Source organism: Euprymna scolopes, chromosome 2 (assembly GCF_053919585.1).
Source record: "Euprymna scolopes isolate OS-2025 chromosome 2, ASM5391958v1, whole genome shotgun sequence".
In the NCBI taxonomy this organism is placed as follows: domain Eukaryota; kingdom Metazoa; phylum Mollusca; class Cephalopoda; order Sepiida; family Sepiolidae; genus Euprymna; species Euprymna scolopes.
In genome coordinates, this window is record NC_136483.1 from 119,750,387 (window position 1) to 119,768,659 (window position 18,273).

Below are 18,273 nucleotides of genomic sequence, written 5' to 3' on the forward strand. Positions count from 1 at the left end.
AATGCATTGCTTTCTGGCAGCAATTCTCTTGATGCTGCGATGGGAGCCATCTCAGCAATGCCGTTCCCTGATGGCACATGAGCACATCGTAGTCGTAATCGGACAGCCCACTCATTCAACAACTGCCGAACTTGGTGGCTACAAAAAGCAGCATCATTGTTCGTCAATATCTCTTCCGGCGGACAACATTCGCTGAGTGCAAAACGAGTGGGTCCACAGTCGATAAGGGTTAGAAAGGGCTTATCACTGTAATGGGTAATATCCATCGCTAATCGTTGCCACACATGCTCAACCTTCAATTGCCCCTTCTGCCATTGCTCAAGTGCAGGATCGATAGACTGGCATGCCTCACAGTGCTTGCGGATCTGCCTGACATCCGCCCTTGTCACTGCCGGGTCCACACGCCTCGCAAAATACAGTTCTTTTGATACCTGGATGTCCACTCTGCACATGAATTCTTTGTATTTGGCATGAGCTAATCGCGCCAACTGCGCAAGATCGAGCAGCGAACTCCACGCCTGTCTTCACAACTTCATACCATTTGTGAGGCACACGGGTTAGTTGGTCGGCACGATTAGTGTGATGCCACGAGCGTTACACTCACCGACAGGTCATACTCTGATACCAGACTCTTCAGGGTGTTTAGCCTCCGCCGGATTAACATCTCACTGGCTGCCTTAGTGCAGATTCTCGTTCGTCTCGAAAGAGTGTCGGACACCCAGTGGTAGACGCAGAGAGAATCCGTGTACAAGTGTAACTTCTTTGACTGCCATTGCAGTGCCAAATTTAAACCCTTCACAACAGCATCCAGTTCTGCCAGGTTGATGTGTTGAGCATCATTCACGGGTCGCAGCCAGCTCGCGTATTCAATTACATTTCCACGTTGCTCCAATAACACTCTCAATGCCAAAGAACTAGCGTCAACCCACACATTCAGTGTCCCCATCGACACACCATTCTCCACGGGCAGGGTCCTCCTTGTTAACTCTCTCTAGGGTTTCTGTCGTTATCAGTTAGAAGAGCATCATCAGATACATCATCCCAATCTGTAGTTACTAAACTTGCCCTGCGTTTGATGACTCCCACAGCTGCTCGGAGCCAGCCACACGCTGGTAAGTGACAATAAGTTTCCCACACAAGGAAAAAAATAGTCCGCCGCGTAATAACATCAGGAATGTTTGGAATCTCACTGCCACGCCTCCATCGTAAGGTACTGTCTTTCCCGCAAACGTCCAATCCTAATACCCGTGCTCCATCCCTCAGACGTTCAGGATCCTTGCACTCCAACCCGAATTGAGCTAACTTTTCTCTGACGTGCGACGCAGATTGTACATCTTCATTGACGTACACATCGTCAATATAGGCCGATGCTGCGTCCTCAGTGGTCTTTTCCTGAGACAACACTGCATTTACGATGGTCTTCATGATTTGCAGTGCCACATTCAGTCCAAAGCCAAGTCAAGTAAGGCAGTATCTCTGACCCCGGAACCACACTGTCTGGAATGGCCACAATGTCTCATCCACTCGCACCTGCAAATAAGCTTTCCGCAAGTCTACTATAGATACATTGGAGCCCTTCTGGCGCCATTCTCTCAGCTTGCTGTCAGCATCGGCAGTGTACGTCTCAATGTATCTATTGAGTTCACGATAGTCCAGCACCGGACAAACTTTTGATTGTTATGGTGGACTACTGCCATTAAGGGAATCAGACCCTTGGGTGGTCCCAGCTTGTTGGGGTAGGGGATCAGCCATCCATCCTGGACCCATGCCTCAAGTTCCTTCTCTTCCGATAACCACTCCCCCCAGTGCCTTTATAGCATCATATCCCAACAGTACATCGAATCTCAGCAAATCCCCTCGCATCACCAGCACATTAATGTCCGCGGCCACACCAGAGTCTGTGGGACTTTGACATTTCCGGCTCCACAGCAAGATTGTGTATTGCCACCTATTGTGGTTACTTTGATGTTCTGCTTTGTCCAGTTTCGACACAACTTGGCACTCATGATGGTGTGTGAGCACCCGGAGTCGAGAAGAACTGAACAAGGCACTTGGTCCACGTACACATTTATTGTCGGTTAAGCCTCAATTAAATCTTGTCCGGGGAACAGGGCGGTGCTGACGTCCTGCCCCCTGATGCATTTCCCGCACAATTTTGGGATAAATGTCCATAACTACCACATTGAAAACAGTGCGGGATTACATATGTGCCGATCATAGCTCGTATGGTCTAGGGATTTATCGGCACCCACATGTAATAAAATAAAAACAAAAGAAAAAGATTTAACGAAAACGAAATTTATTTAAAAATAAATTAACAATAAAAAACAAAAGAAAAGATTACTATGTTTGAAGGGCGACAACTCGCTAATAAATTGTCTCCCTTAGATCATAAAGATCGTAATTCTTAATGTATTGTTTTGAAATGTTTTATTTAGTGTATTTTTATATGTATATGAGTTTCGGTCAACAAACTCAAAGAATAAATAAATTCTTTACCAGAATCCAGACAGCCAGTTTTTCAGTGAGGTTTTTGTTTTTACGGCCTTATGTGGAAGCCGGAATTCGAACGTTGGTTGCCTCTTTTTGCATCCCAAAATATGTCATGAACTGACTTTACCCACCAATAGCGTTTCTTTTATGAGTTTTAAAAGGAACTTCCTGGAACCTTCTAGAGACTCAAAAAAGGAGCAAAAAGGCGTTCTACGCCTTTTTATATTTATAGACGCCGATTATTATTTATTTTTATGAATAACAACATTCTAGAAACGTCTTAATGTTTTAATTAATATATCAAACATATTTATATATTATAAGAAATATTTATATATTTCTTAATCCAATCATAGGAGAGAATATGTTCTCCTATGACAGCGGGCACTCCCGCCCCTTTATTAGTACAACTTGCGAAATGGCCTCGCTGGCCACAGCAGAAACATCTCCCATTGGTCGTGGGTCTCAAACTGGGACTCTTTTCAGCATTAGTCTTGGCTGCCTGCGCCATCATTACAACCGGTTCCCTCAGGTCCTCCTCATCTCTGATAATGGCTCGAGCGCGTTCTAACAAATGTTCCATGGGCATTACAGATACGCTGGTGGAAGCCCTCAACAGTTGCTTAACATGGGTGGGAAGGCCGGCCACAAACGCATACGCCAGTGTTTGCTCTGACACTCCATTGCCAAATAGAACTGCAAGTTTCTTCAGCTCTGCGAAGAAGACGTCCACGGTTTCTCCTGGCATGAGCTTCCTAGAGGCAAATGTTTTGTAGGCCGTGCAGGGATCCATGGCAAATGCCTTGTATAAAGCATTTTTTATACAGGTAACCTCAGCCTTCTCCACGGCACTAAGTTGCTGATGTACACCTAGGGCGCCTCCAGCCAATCTCAGGGGAATCACGGTATGCACCCCCTTTACTTCACAGAGGTTGCAGGTCAGCTCAACCCTTTCGACCCAGTCGACAACAGAAGTGGATCCGACGAATTCGGGTATCAGTTTTAAATCAAACTTTGCCCCAGCCATAGTTGTCCAGGAAAAGAGACAAAACGAAATAGCCGAAACAGCTTATGACCTTCACCTTCACCGAGGTGCACGACTTGACACACAAAAAAAAAACAGCCTCTTAATCACCTGCTAACGCACGTGTCACTGTAATGTCCAATGACAACAACAACAACCTTCTCACTTGACCTGCCTTTTATACCACTATCTGAATCCCTCCTCTTGCGCATGCGCCTGTAGATTCCTGACAACCTCGAGACTTCCGCTTATAAAAACCCAAGTTTTGTTGTCGCGCATGCCTATACAAGGCAAACACGTGGGCGTTTGTTTTGTTGGTAAGTACTACACAAACAAGGGTTTTTTTCTTTATTTTAATTCAATATCTTAGGACTTTACTAATTATCTTTGAAATAGACCCAGAAAACTAATATTTATCTTTTTAAAGGATTTTTACAATGAATTTATTTAACTTCAAAATTTAGCTGAATTGGTTAGCTTGCCGTGAAAATATTTTTCATAACTTTTTTTTTTTTTTTTTTTTTTTTTTTTTTGACGTGTACAAATATTTTTTTTACTTTAGGAAATTTAGTTTCTAATCTTTCAAATACAATCAAAAAGTAGTCGGAAACCTACAAAAAAATTATAAATCGGCTTTCAAAACTAATTCCCCCTATTTTTACCCTCTTAAGCTTTTTAATCAGTTGTTGGGCGAAAATTTGGCGTTCAAGAGGTCAAAGTTTAAAGTGTAGACTCGACCAAACTCTGCCAATTTTGGGTCTAAACACTTGAAATTTTAGATGTAGGTTACCTTGACATGAGTTAAACTTATACACAGTTATGAACAGCACATAGAGCCTGAGCAATAATAATAATAAAGCAATTCTAATTACTTTTGTAGTAGTATGTTAGAAATGTTTAACAAAGGCACATAGAACAAAATTGACAAAAAGGATGTCCTCAAAAACCTACTGAATATGAAATAACCTGAGGTTTAACTTAAAATTCACTGCCCACATCCACAAAATAAACATAACCAGTAAAAAAAAAAAAAACACTTGTAGTAAATTAATGAAATATTGATTCAATAAAAATGAAGGAATATTATTTCTGTAAATGGGGTGGGGGCATACTAGTGCAGGTGTTAAAACTCATAGTGTACATTTTTATAAAAGAAAATATGAAGTGTTTAAGTATTGTGGAATAATTAGGATTTTTTATTTTTAAAGAAAAAGTAGCACTGAATTTAGTGGCAGTGATAGAGTAAAAACGGGGGTCACCTTCTCTTCAGAAGGTTTATTTAGGAGAGTATGGTGATTCCGAAAATATAAATATTGAGACTAAAATGAATTTCTGGAAATGCACATGCAGGTTTAGCATAATAGGATAGCAGATAAAGTATTTGTTAATCTATTATGTTTTAAAGGTGAGGGGAGTTATCGACTACTTTATTATAGAGAACTTAATTTTATGTCCTGTTCTTGTTAGACAACTACACGAGAAAGTATCAACTTTGACATTAAGTGTAGTATCTGTTCTTCAGATCTACACTTCAATTTCTTGTTCTGTCAGTGGAGGAGAAATCCTTCACGACTGAGACAATTTTTATTTTTGTTCCTTTTCTCCACATTAAAAAACGACCCTGGTGTCTAACTCTGTCCCGTGGGGAGGCATTGTAAATAGGAACTTTGACATTTGGAATTTTATCTTTCTCATTTAGACATTTTTGTTGAATCATGATTTGGTGAGGTAAGCGTTTCAAGCTGTGATTTTTAATCCAGACATCATCCATGTCTGTTCACCAAAAGTGAATGAAGTTATGTTTTTGTACTTGTTCCTTAAGAGAACTCTCTAAATTATGAAGACTAATGTAGAATCGAATCCATTACTTCCTCTACTAGAGAGCTCGGTTTACAAGTGAGAAAATGTAGTTGTAGAAGAAATATGCATAACAGCAGTGTCAAAGGCTATATATGTTGGCATGGATCTTGCTATAATTTTGTGGCATTTGTGTTCATATCAGATATCAGACAGTTTTACTTGGGGTGGAGGCAATAGTATACAGTGATCCTTGTTCATTTTTGATCAATGCCAGCTATAACTTTTCTAGTTTATTATAATACAATTTTTTTTCTAATTAATGAATAAAAGTTTATTTGTAAAATTACCTAATTTCCAAAAATTATATTCACTGAGCATCTCAATCAAGGTCTTTTTAGTCTTATTACAGAGGCTAGAAACTTTTACTATTATATATATCGAGTAAAATTAATGTTTTGGTTGATTGAAATGCATAGAGATATTAGTGAATATTGGATACTGATAGGAAATGAATTAAAGAAAAAAAAAAAAGGGCTCTAAATTTAAACTTCAAATACTTATAGCACTCATAGTATTAAAACATTTTTAATTTTGTTCTATGTTGAAAAGTTGCTTTTTCTTTATTAAGTTAGATTAACTTTATTTACATTTGAAAACATTTTTTATATAACCAATTATGTTTGGATTGAATTTTTTTTAAATATAAACAAATTCTATTTAATCCACTAATTCTTTAAGTAAGGTTTTCTAAAAAGAAAATCTGACTCCCAACTTTAGAGTAGGTTTTATAATATAAAAAAAAAAAAAAAACTAAGTCAGTGCTAACTGAAAATTGTAGACTCTAATATTTCATCTAATGGTCAAACATTTTTTAAAGTTAATTTGAATTGGCAAATGCCATGAATAAAATTAGCCCTTTGCAGATGGGGCTCTCCAATGATGACCCCCCCCCCCCCAAAAAAAAAAAAATTTGTAATGATTGAGGATGGTCAGTAAAAAAAAAAAAAAAAAAAAATGGATAAGACAGTAGCCATCTTGGTTGGAAATTTAAAAGCCGTAAGGAGTTAATATTTGAGATGAAGTAAAAAAAAAAAAAAAAAAAAAAAAAAATTTAAAACTACTTCAAAACACCAAAAAATGATGCAGGTGGGTTGCAAAATAACTTTTATTGCCTATGGTAACATTTATTTATTTATTTTTATACCACCTTTTTTTTAATTGCTGTGGCTTGTAACCCCCCCCCCCCTTTTTTTTTTTTTGAAAACTTGAATTGTCTGGAGAAGGCCTTAATAAAAAAAACTTTGAAAAGCCTTGAAAATGGACATTGAAAATCTGTATGAACCCTGAGGCATGCAATATGGTGTATATGAAGTATGTATGTGATGACTGGCAAAATCTGGTCGTTGCTATCCATTCCCAGAACCTGCTGTCTGGCTTATGAAGCTTTTCATGTTTTCTTAGGCTTTTGCCAAAGATGCTGTAATGTGGGACAGAACCCATGACATCCTGATTCACGTGTTATACATGTATATTGTATACACACATTAGCAGGGGTTCGTGGGATTGAATTTACCAGTTCACAACATTCTTTAACAGATTTTTATAATTCTTGGCACATAATTCAAGTTTCATTAATTGAAAGTTTGATAAATTTAGGTTCTAACACTCTTCCGACAGTTTCCTCAGGATCCATGGAGAACCCTGTGCACATAAAAATGTTGATTTGGACACCCTTAACATTTTTATTCAATTCTCAAATTGACTAGCATTTTTTTCTATTTATGCAGCTTTTAGGAAAATTTAATGCGTTACAACAAAATAAAAATATATATTTAGCCTAGTATATATGGTTGTTAGGGGATTCCATCTTTCAAATCTTAGGTAAGGAACAGACAGGAACTACATGCATACTTACATGATATTTTCAAATTACTATAAAGTAAAACCTAAAACTTTCCAACTAAGCAAAACATAAAAAGGACATCCTCTTTATACTTCTATTAGCAGGTCGCCTGGCATTGCCCGGTTGTAAAATACAGTTTAATATATTTTGATTAATGCATATTTTGTATTTATATTATATTGGACCCAATATATAGTAATGATTTAAAAAAAAAAAAAAAAAAAAAAAAGTGCCACCACCGAGGATTGAAACCAAAACGTTAAGCTTACAATTTACTTTTTCCTTTGACATTAATTCCTGAACAATGAAGATCTTTTTTGCTGCAAAGCTAAAATTAAAACATGAACCAATAGCTATTATGTTACACATGCATATTTGTAATGCCGTTGTTTGACCATCACCTCACAAATTTTTTTTTTTTTTTTCTTCACACTTCCCGGCTAAAATCCAAATATAAAGTTTGGCATGGGGTTGAATACCTATATAGTTTCATGTCTGTAGACCAAAAACCGACAGGGGGGTATAGTAGGCAAAATTTAAAAAAATTATATGTATACTAGCTGTACCCTACCACGCGTTGCTGTGGCTTAATTTCGTGTAATGGAAAATTCTAATAAAGAAATAATGCATGTTTCTTATATTCTTAGTAAAGCAATCCACTCCAAAAAAAAAAAAAAAAAAAAAAAAAAAAAAAAGGCGAAAATGAAAAAAAAAATAGTACGCTTGCAGAATTGGATCCGGATCCTCGGGAGTTACCATCAATCATGGCTTGGGCTTGACCAACATTCAGTGGATTAAGCCGAAAGTTGCTAAACGTTGAAACGCTAAATAGTTTTCTTTTTTTATTGTATTCAAAAATGTGAGTTTTTAATTAATATTTGGGCAAGGGGGCGGGGGGTTACTATTCACAGATTCGAAAAAGTTGTCCAAAAACGAATAAATGAAAGCAAAGGTAAGGTAAATTACGTTTCTATCTAACTGGATAATTTTTTAGTGTTTTTATTTAATGTAAAATGTTTAATCGGCTCAAAACTCAGTGTTTATCTATGTATTTGAAAAAGATGAATGGTCGCGAACTCTGTTGAATACGTTAAGTTTGGGAAAATCAGTTAAAAACTATACAAAACAGTGTCAGACACCTACTGATTATGTTATTGTGACATAGGCTGACATATTCGGTGGGTTTCTGATAGTATTTTGTATATTTTTTAAAGTTTTAAATCATTTTCTCAAACTTAACATCATCAAGTGTCCATCACCATTTGTATTTTTCAAATACACTGATCAACACTATTTTTGGAGCCGACTAAACGTTATAGTAAATAAAACGGGTTTGTATTACTAAACACAGAAACGAAAAAGTTGTTGAAAAATAAATATAACAAATGTTATCAAAGGCAAGATCAGTTACTTTTCTACCTAACTGGATTTTAGTGTTCTTATTTAGTGTAAAATGTTTAATCGGTTCGAAAACATGTAGTGTTTATCTGTATATTTGAAAAATACAAATGGCGGCAGTTGAACACATTAAGTTTGGGAAAATGAGTTAAAACTAAAAAACTATACAAAATACTGTCAGGAACCCACTCAATATATGTTACCGTGACATAGGCAAACATGTATTCGGTGTTTTTTAACAGTATTTTGTATAGTTTTCTTAGTTTTAACTCATTTTCCCAAACCTAATGTGTTTAACAGTCTGCCCCTATTTGTAATTTTCAAATATAGCAGTAAACGCAGTGTTTTTTGAGCTGAATAAACATTTTACATTAAAAAAAAAAAAAAATGATCCATTTTGGTAATAAAGTAACATATCTTGCCTTTGATAATATTTATTATACATTTATTTTTTGACAACTTTTTCGAATCTATATGTACAGTAGTACAAACCCAATAAAAACACTAGAAGTTATCCAATTAGGTAGAAAAGTAACTTATCTTGCCTTTGAAAATATTTACTTGTTATATACTTGTTTTTGTTGACAACTTTTTCAAGTCTTTGTGCAAATACAAACCCAAAGGTGTATTTTTCTATCTAATTTTTATTTTTAGTACCGCGCTTAAATTTAAATTTCACAATCTTTTTTGGGGGAGGGTATTTTTTTTACATTAGGTTCATCTCCACAATTTGACTATGCTGAATAAGAAAATCTCATTTAAAATTTGCAGAGGCAATTAGTTTTCGAGATATAAAGACCTGTACTATGCACTATAATTCACTGACGGCCATGAATAAACACTCTCAACCTCCCCATATTAAGAACGGCTTTCGGATAACCTTTTACCTGTCTTTAGTCTTTTAAAAACGGCTTTTGGAATAAATACCACCATTCTCCCCATGTTAAAAACGGCTTTCAGAATAAACCCCCCCCCCCCCAACCTACCCATGTTAAAAATTGTGGAGGTGGACCTAATGTGAAAATTTACCTTCTGTTTTTTTTTTTTTGTTTTTTTTTTTGTTTTTTAATAAATTGTTAGTTGAAAGCACAGAATAGTGACAAAACACCATCCCCTCTCCTTGGTAAGAATAGCAAAAAAAAAAAAAAATAATGGTTTTCTTGATAGAAACCTTTCTGTATTTCACCTAACAATTTCTGGTGCTAATGAACTTATTGATCCACGCTATTTTTTTAAATCGTATTTCCAAGTTTTCTGATATGTTTTTGCATTCAATTGTAAGGTTAAAGTACAGAATAGATACAAAACACCCTCCCCATATTAAGAATGGCTTTTTAAATAACGTTATTATTTCAGCATGGATCACTCTACATGAGTACCTAATATTTTTTTCAGCCATTCTTACAATAGAGAGAGGATGGTGTTTTGTAACTATTCTGCGCTTTTTTAACTAACAATTTATTAAAAAAAGATATTGTGAAAGTTGAATTTAACTTGAAAAAAAAAAAAAGCGTTCAACATTGTAGCCAGACCTTATTTGGCAATAAGGTCACGTTAGTCGATTAATGGGTGCTAATGCACTTACTCATCCGCGCTATTTTTTATTTATTTATTTTTTTTTTAAATCATATTTCCAACTTTAATTAAGGTTTTTTTGGGTTTTCTTTTTGGTATTTTTTTTAGATTAGATCCACCTCCACAATTTTCTTTTAAATGATGACTTCTCAAGGTTTCCGACTATGCTGAATACAGAAATCGCATTGAAATTTTGCAGAAATAAGTAGTTATCGAGATATAAATAGTTGTTTTATGCATTGTATTCTTTTGCGGCCATCTTTTTTACGCGTGTAGATTTGTTTATGACGCGTGCAAGCGTGTAAAAAAAGATGGCTGCCAGAGATTACAATGCATTATACAAATTTTTAATATCTCGATAACTACTTATTTCTGCAAAATTTCAATCGATTTCCATATTCAGCATAGTCGAAAACCTACAAAAGTCGTCATTTAAAAGAAAATTGTGGAGGTGGACCTAATCTAAAAATTTACCTTTTTTTTTTTTTTTTTTTTTTTTTTTTTTTTCAATTGTAAGGTTAAAGTACAGAATAGGTACAAAACACCCTCTTCTCCCAATGTTAAGAATGACTTTTTAAATAATAACGTTATTTCAGCACGGATCAATAGGTGCATGAGTACCCAATTTCTTTAAAAACATTCATATTTTCTTATATAAAAACAACTTCTGTAAAAGAAAAGAAAAACGTGCACTTTCAATTTTTGTTAAAAAGGTTTTCTTAAAACAAAAACAAAATACGGTAAGAACAAAACGTTAATCGGTATTCATACAGTGATCCGTGCTAAAATAATGTTATTATTTAAGAAGTCATTCTTAACATGGGGAGGGGAGGGGGTTTGTACTTAATCTGTATTTTAACCTTACAATTGAATAAAAAAAAAAAAAAACTTTAAACGTGGAAATACGATTTAAAAAATAGCGCGGATCACTCTCTGCATTAGCACCGAAAGTACAGAATAGTTAAAAAAAAAAAAAAAAAAAAAAAAAAAAAAAAATCCTCCCTCCCCATGTTAAGAATGGCTTTCTAAATGTTAATGCTTCAGTACTGTTCCTTGTCTGCTTAAGTTTAACTTTTGTTTATTAAATTGTTAGGTCCAGAATAGTTACAAAACACCCCTATTCCCATGTTAAGAATGGCTTTTTAAATAATGTCATTATTTCAGCAGGGTAGCTTCTCTGCATAAGTACCATGTTTTATTAAATTGTTAGGTGAAAGGACAGAATAGTTACAAAATACCATCCCCGTGTTAAGAATTTTTTCTATGTATAACTACTATTTTTGTTTATTAAACTGTTAGGTGAAAGTATAGAATAGATGCAAAACTCCCTCATGTTAATAGCTTTCTAAATAACGATAGTACTATTTTTTGTTTATTAAATTGTTAGGTGAAAGTATAAAATAGTTACAGAACACCCTCCTTTTCCCATGTTAAGAATGGCTTTCTTAATAGCATTATTTTAGCACGGTACCTTCTCTGCATAAGTACCATGTTTTGTTTATTAAATTGTTAGGTGAAGTACGGTACTCATGCAGAGTGATACGTGCTGAAATAATGTTATTTAAAAAGCCATTCTTAACATGGGGAGGGGAGGGTGTTTTGTACCTAATCTGTATTTTAACCTTACAATTGAATAAAAAAAAAAAAGCATATAATAAAACTTTAATTAAACCTGGAAATACGATTTAAAAAATAGCGTAGACCATTCTCTGCATTAGCACCAAATATTATTTAAGCAAGTTACCAATCCGTAAAATTTATTCGAAAAAAAAAAAACTGTACTTTTACCAAACAATAGTGTTAATAATAATAAAAAGTTCATATTTTCTTATATCGAAAAAAAAACAAAAACAAAAAAAACGACTTCGACTCAAAAAGCAAGCGACAAACTTTTTTTTTTTTTTTTTAGCCTGATATAATAAAGAAAAAATGCTTAAATTAAAACATTTGGAAGATAAACAAATGAATTTTTTTTTTACTTATCGAGTAAACAGAAAATGAAATCTTCTAGTTAGTTTCGTCCATTCGCGGGTGTGAAATGAATCGAACCGGAAGTTCAGTTCTATCAACAAAACAGGTTCACACTAACGGATTACGAAAATATTTTATTTTATTTAATATTTTAATAATTGGCGATGTCAATTTATTTTAATAACATAAAAACATCCCTCGACTCTAAAGATGGGTTGTCTGAAAATTTCAAATTGTTAATGTAGAAATAGTTGTATAAACCTTGAACGAACCAAAAATTACATTTATATATATATATATATATATATAGATATGAGAGAGAGAAAGGTTTGTATTTACCATAACCTTTTTACATAGATATTACAAAAGTATAAATCATGTAGAATATCTGCATGAATATTATTACATGTAATAGTTAACTGAAGATGATCATCTTGTAAGAAAACCCAAAAAACTAATAGGGAAATGAATGTTTAAAAGAATATGCAAATTAGATTCTTTTGCAGATGAATGCAATTCCATGATCCATATATAACAAAGTTGTATTTTCTTTTTAAATACATAGAAAAAACGACTTGCAAATAAAACTTTGAATTTGATCTATCACTGGCAACCAATGTTTGGTCAAAGATCACATTAAACGATCCTGAACTTAGTTAATATTTGCTAATTAGTATTGCTTCTTCGTTGGTATTCCCAAATAAATGATCACATAAATATATATATTTTGTCCAGGATAAACTGAAGATACTCAATAACGTCATTAATTGAAAGTTTAATAAGTTTAGGTTCTAACACTATTTGAACAATTTCCCATTTAAGAATATATTGTTATATACCTAGACATGTTTGTCGTTTTGAGTTGCTAAAAAAATAAATTCTTTGTTAGTGTTTAGCAGGAGGCCCCTCCCCACCACCACACACGGTATGATTTTTCCATTTTGAGTTTTTTTTTCTTTATCTCATGACATTTCATAATTAAACTCGATCCACTTTACATAGTTTTTTTTTTTTTTTTTTTTTTTTTTTTTTTTTAGTGGGCACAATCCCTAAATGGTATGATTTACAAATAAAATATTTCCATGTTAACTATCTTGTGTTTCAGAAGATATATTTTGAAATTTATAATCTATTAATTAGAAGATATGTATAAACTTTAGATATTAAAAAAGATCCAACATTACACTGAATTGTATACATGCTCTAGGGTGAATTATGAACTTGCTAACTAAAATTTGCACACAATCGTTGAATTATTTTGTTTGAAATGTGAGATAAGGCCAACATTCAAATAAAAAAAAAAATTTAACCATTATCTTTGAGTGGCCTTTGGGCTTTGTAAGTGGTGACTACTTTGTAAAAGAAAAAAAAAAAAATTGGTTTACCGGATATATTTACTAGGTAGTTTTTAAAAATTCTTTTTCATGGAGTTCATAGCAATACATCATTCACCAATTCATGCTTGCTCCTCAGTAACTGGCAAATCGTAGGCGTCTTTCCCTGATGGTATTAGATATGGCAGGTAGGTTGTGTAGCAATATGCATGAAAAAATTGAAATCGCTTAAAATATTTCAATATTGGTATCTATAGAAAGAGCTTGATGAGCTTTGAATCTTTTTCAATTTTTAAAATCCAATTAAAATCAAGGAAGTTATAACTATTTTTGTGCCTCACACGTTTGGATATTTTTCCTTTGAAGACTGTTTTGTCACATTTTTTACACTACTTTTTCAGTAAAAATGCTATATCTTTGTTAAAACAGAAAATTAAGCAATAAAATTTACCATATTTTAATGTAAAATAATTCACCATTTCGAGACCATTCTAGCATTGACTATTTTTTATGGGTGATAAATGGTGCACTTTAAGGGAGGATGTTTTTTTTTTTTTTTTTTTTTAATAGATATATGTAGCTTACCAAGGAACTTTGTTTGGTGAGGAGCTTACTATTTAGACTTAGTGTTATTGTTAGGGCTAAAGGTTTTAAGGAGGCAGCTTACCACTCATACCTAGGGTTAGAGGTAAGATTAAGGAAGTTTTTTTTTTTTTTTTTTTTTTTAAGGCGTTTGACCCCCCCACACACACACACACACATCACCACCACCTCCCCCATATTTATGGTTAATGGGTCGTAATTATTGGCCTTTGAAAATGTTATGCCTTAGATTTTGGACATCAAATTACTTTTAAATATGAAATTTATTGTTTGTCGTAATTCTTAAGGGGTGTGAAACTTAAGAATTACGACAAATAGACAAAAATAAATTTCATTTAAAACAAGTGATGTCACTAACAGAAAACGTAACGTTTGGAAAACTGAAGTATTTTTGCTTGTTTTATAACATTTTTTAGCACTTTATTTGCTTAAAACTTTTAAAATATATAATGTACATTTAATTTATTTGAAAGTATATTCATTTTCAAATAAAACGGTGGTATTTTGAGGACTTGAAGTGCTTTGGTTTGTAAAATATTTATTTAAAATAATTATTCAAAGCATTTGGTCACTTTTTTTTTTCTTTTTTTTTTTTTTTTTTTTAACAAAACACTTTAATTGCTAATTCAAAATATGAAAAATAAATGTAAAAACAAGTCCAAATAATTTGACTAACAATATTATTGCAATAGTTATAACATTTGTCACTACAGTCAGATGTTATGTATCCTGTGTCCCAAAGACAAGTCAATATTGATACAGAATATTAATACAGAAAGCCTGTTGGATGTCTCTTAACTTTTTTCTTTATTTTCTTTTCTTGCTTTTTTATTCCCCCATTTCAAGCTAAGGATTGACCTACCCATTGTTTTTTTTTCTTTGTAACTGTACAATTTAATTTTGTGAGAAGGATCAGGGGAATACATTTCTTAGTTGTGCATGCAGTTTACTGTGAACAAGTAATCTCTGCTCAGTACCTCGTTTTCACCCTTCATCAGAACAGGAGCGGCTTCTTAGGATCAATCATTCTTTGAATGTGTATTCTTGAATTCTGGTCCCCCCCCCTTTTTATTTTTATTTAGAAGGGGGAGATAAATTCATTGATACTATTAGTGATATTGTCCTATCTTGCATAAATTGCAAATGACTATTTTCTTATGAGATATAATTTATTTTCTTTTACACTGCTCTTATCTCAGGAATCATAACATAAATTTGCTGAGAATGCATTAAAATCAAATTTGTGGGTATAAAGAATCGCTAAATTAAAGTTATCAATGTCACTGACCGTGCAAAATGTATTTCACTTTATTTCTTAAAAAAAAAATACAATATTCTGCATTTCTCCGACATCTTTACCATTAATGACTACATCTGTTTACAATACATATTGATTTAAACTATCTCTTAAAGATAAATCTGTTAAGAGCCGGAATGCTATTTATCAGTGTAAATGCATCTCAATAGGATGCAAGTTTCAATGATTGCTTAAATGAAGCAATATGTTCCCCCCATACAATTTTGGATACTGTTAAACTTAACTCAAAAGTTTGGTCAATTTGATAATTTGATCACTACACTGAGTAAAACTGACGACTTGAGTTTTGTATGCATAATTTACTATATTAATAAAATGAAATCTTTTTATCCCCTCTAAATTCAATTACCATGAACTATAAGCACCAGTGATCACACTTCTTGCCAATATGTATGTTTCCGGAAATTGACAGTTTCATTTGATTTCTTACATTAATTCCTCCCTACCTGATTTTCACAAAACATTCATACTTAGAATGAATGTAACTTTTACTCACTTAGAAAAAATTGTCACTCTTCCATCACTCACAAGATTTGTCCTTCATTGGATACATTTTCAGCTTGGTCTGTCATTGTTTCATTTTACTGTGATATCATTCACCAAACATTACAAACATAAGACCGAGCCTGGGAAGAGAGATGCCAGATGTTGATTTACGGTTGAACTGGAATATCTTCTCGTGAGGTGTAGCATTAAAGAGCAGTACACGGTAAGGAACGGGTGGAGTGTATGGCATCGTGTAGAACTGTTTCCCAATGAGAAATTGGCAACTTTTTCAACCTCAACGCTAGCGATATTGGTTTCCATAGGGTCACGTTCAGTCGTTCCACCTGGCAATTTCCCCGTGGGTTATAGGCGGTTGTGCGGCTTGTTGCTACTCCCTTATGCAGAAAGTCTGTTAGTTTCATTAAGAGGAATGATGGACCTCTATCAGAGGGAAGGCATGCCAAACAGTGAAAATAGTTGACAAAAACAATTTGATTGTTTTTGAGGTCATATCTCGATAAGGAAAGGCAAAGGGGAAGCGAATATTCGTCGATTGTCAATAGATATTTATTTCGACGGTTAGATGGCAATGGACCCTTAAAATCAACAATTAAGTGTTTGATTAGCTGAGTCGCTTTGATAAGTTTGAAATTGGTGGGATGGAAAAATGTGTTTTAATTCTGCACAGTTCCCAATAGTTCAAATATCATCGATGGAGTAAGGAAGATTATGCAGGTGTACAAAATGACATTCGTGTTATACCTGGATGACACAATGAAATGTGTAGGTCTTGAAGCCCTGTTGGGTTAGTTGAGGAGCAAACCGCCCGAGAAAATGTGTCCGCGGCTGCATTATCTTTCCCAGGGCGATAGATTACGTCAAATGTGAGTGCCGATAGTTCTATTCTCCAGTGTTCCACCTTCTCGTTTTTTATTTTGCCTGAATGTTTTAGGTCGTACATGAATGCTACGAACGTTGGTCTGTAATAAGTTTAAAGGCGGAACCAGTAAGGTAGTGACGCCATTTACGCACTGCTTCAATGATGGCATGTGTTTCTTTTTCAACAGAAGAGTAGTATTGTTCACTGACTGAAAGTGATTAAGAAAAGAAAGCAACTGGATGCCCATTCTGATTGAAAGTGGCAGCCAGAGCAATGTCAGAGGCATCGGTTTCTACAGTAAGGGGTATGCTGTGATCAATTGTTGTAAGGGAAGCATGTTCTTCTTTGAGGATGGAGAAATTGGTAGAGGGCAGACTCTATTTTGTGCTAGACGTCAAATTTTGTCTGAGAAACGAGGAATCATTGAGCATAATATGAAAATATACAGACGACCCGCTGCTGTGATGACGCCCGGAAGCGTTTAGGGTCTGGCTTAACAACTCCCAATGACACTTCATAACCTAAGAGGGTGATTTTCTCTGTTCGTATAATGCTTTTGTTCTTGTTGAAACTTACTTTGTGTCTCCTGGCAACATCTAAGAAGTGATTAAGATTTTCATCACGTTCTTTCATAGTACGACCAGATATAGTGATGTTATCGACATATGCGAAAGTGTCGGTGATCTTCTCCCGTTTTATTAGGTTGCCTATAGACAATTGGAAGCATGATATGCCGTTTTACACCGAATGGAATTCGGCAGAATTGGTATAGGTTCCTACAGGCTTCGAAGGCTGTGAATTTCTTCTCTTCTAGTATTGGTATCTAATGATACGCATTCCGTAAGTCAAGGGCAGTAAAGACGGAATAACGAGCAATTTTGTGGACTAGATCATCGATTCTTGGTAAAGGGTAAGCATCAAGGTAATTGAACAGATTGATGTTCTGGCTGTAATCAATGACAAGGAGCTTCTTGTATCGGTCATTAGTGGTTACTAGTACCTGTATCTTTTAGATTTTGAATTTCAGCTTGAATAAACTGTTGATTGATCGGTGAGTGTTTTCTGGATTTTGTAGCAATGGGCTTGCAAGCAGGTGCTAAATGTTCAAATAATGGTGGGGAAATAAAACGGGACGCCATTATGCCGCATATCGTGAAGGGATCTCTGACCTCCGAAGGTTAGTTCTACTTTGGTATGTAGTTTGAGAAAGTCATGTCCAAGTAAGACGTCTGAGCAGAGGGAAGAGAAGACTGAAAGTTTAAAACGTGGATATGTAGATCTTTCATATAATGTCACGTAGCAGTGACCTAAAGTGTTGCTTGACAAGTCTGGACGCCATTGATATCTTCCTGCAGGAAGTTTGCTTCGGCCAGCCATATTATGGATAATGTTTGATATATATAGCTTTCTGAGCTACCAGTATCCACAAGAGCTTCTAGGATTATCCCATTCATGGAAAGTTTGATTATAGCTTTTGATAGACAATCG

The 18,273-nt window shown here is 34.4% G+C and overlaps 1 protein-coding gene across 13 annotated transcripts in view; it reads left to right on the top strand.

Annotated features, from left to right (window-relative positions):
* The window catches only part of LOC145295197 (uncharacterized), a 103,364-nt gene that overhangs the window by 23,663 nt on the left and 61,428 nt on the right, over positions 1-18,273 (top strand). The window contains exon 1 of one of the 13 annotated variants that reach the window (XM_080141457.1): positions 13,582-13,686. The exons of the other annotated variants lie outside the window; for them this stretch is intronic. The gene's annotated coding sequence lies outside the window, so the exon portion shown is untranslated. Of the gene's footprint in view, positions 1-13,581; positions 13,687-18,273 lie in introns of those variants that run through there. 13 annotated transcript variants of the gene reach the window in all.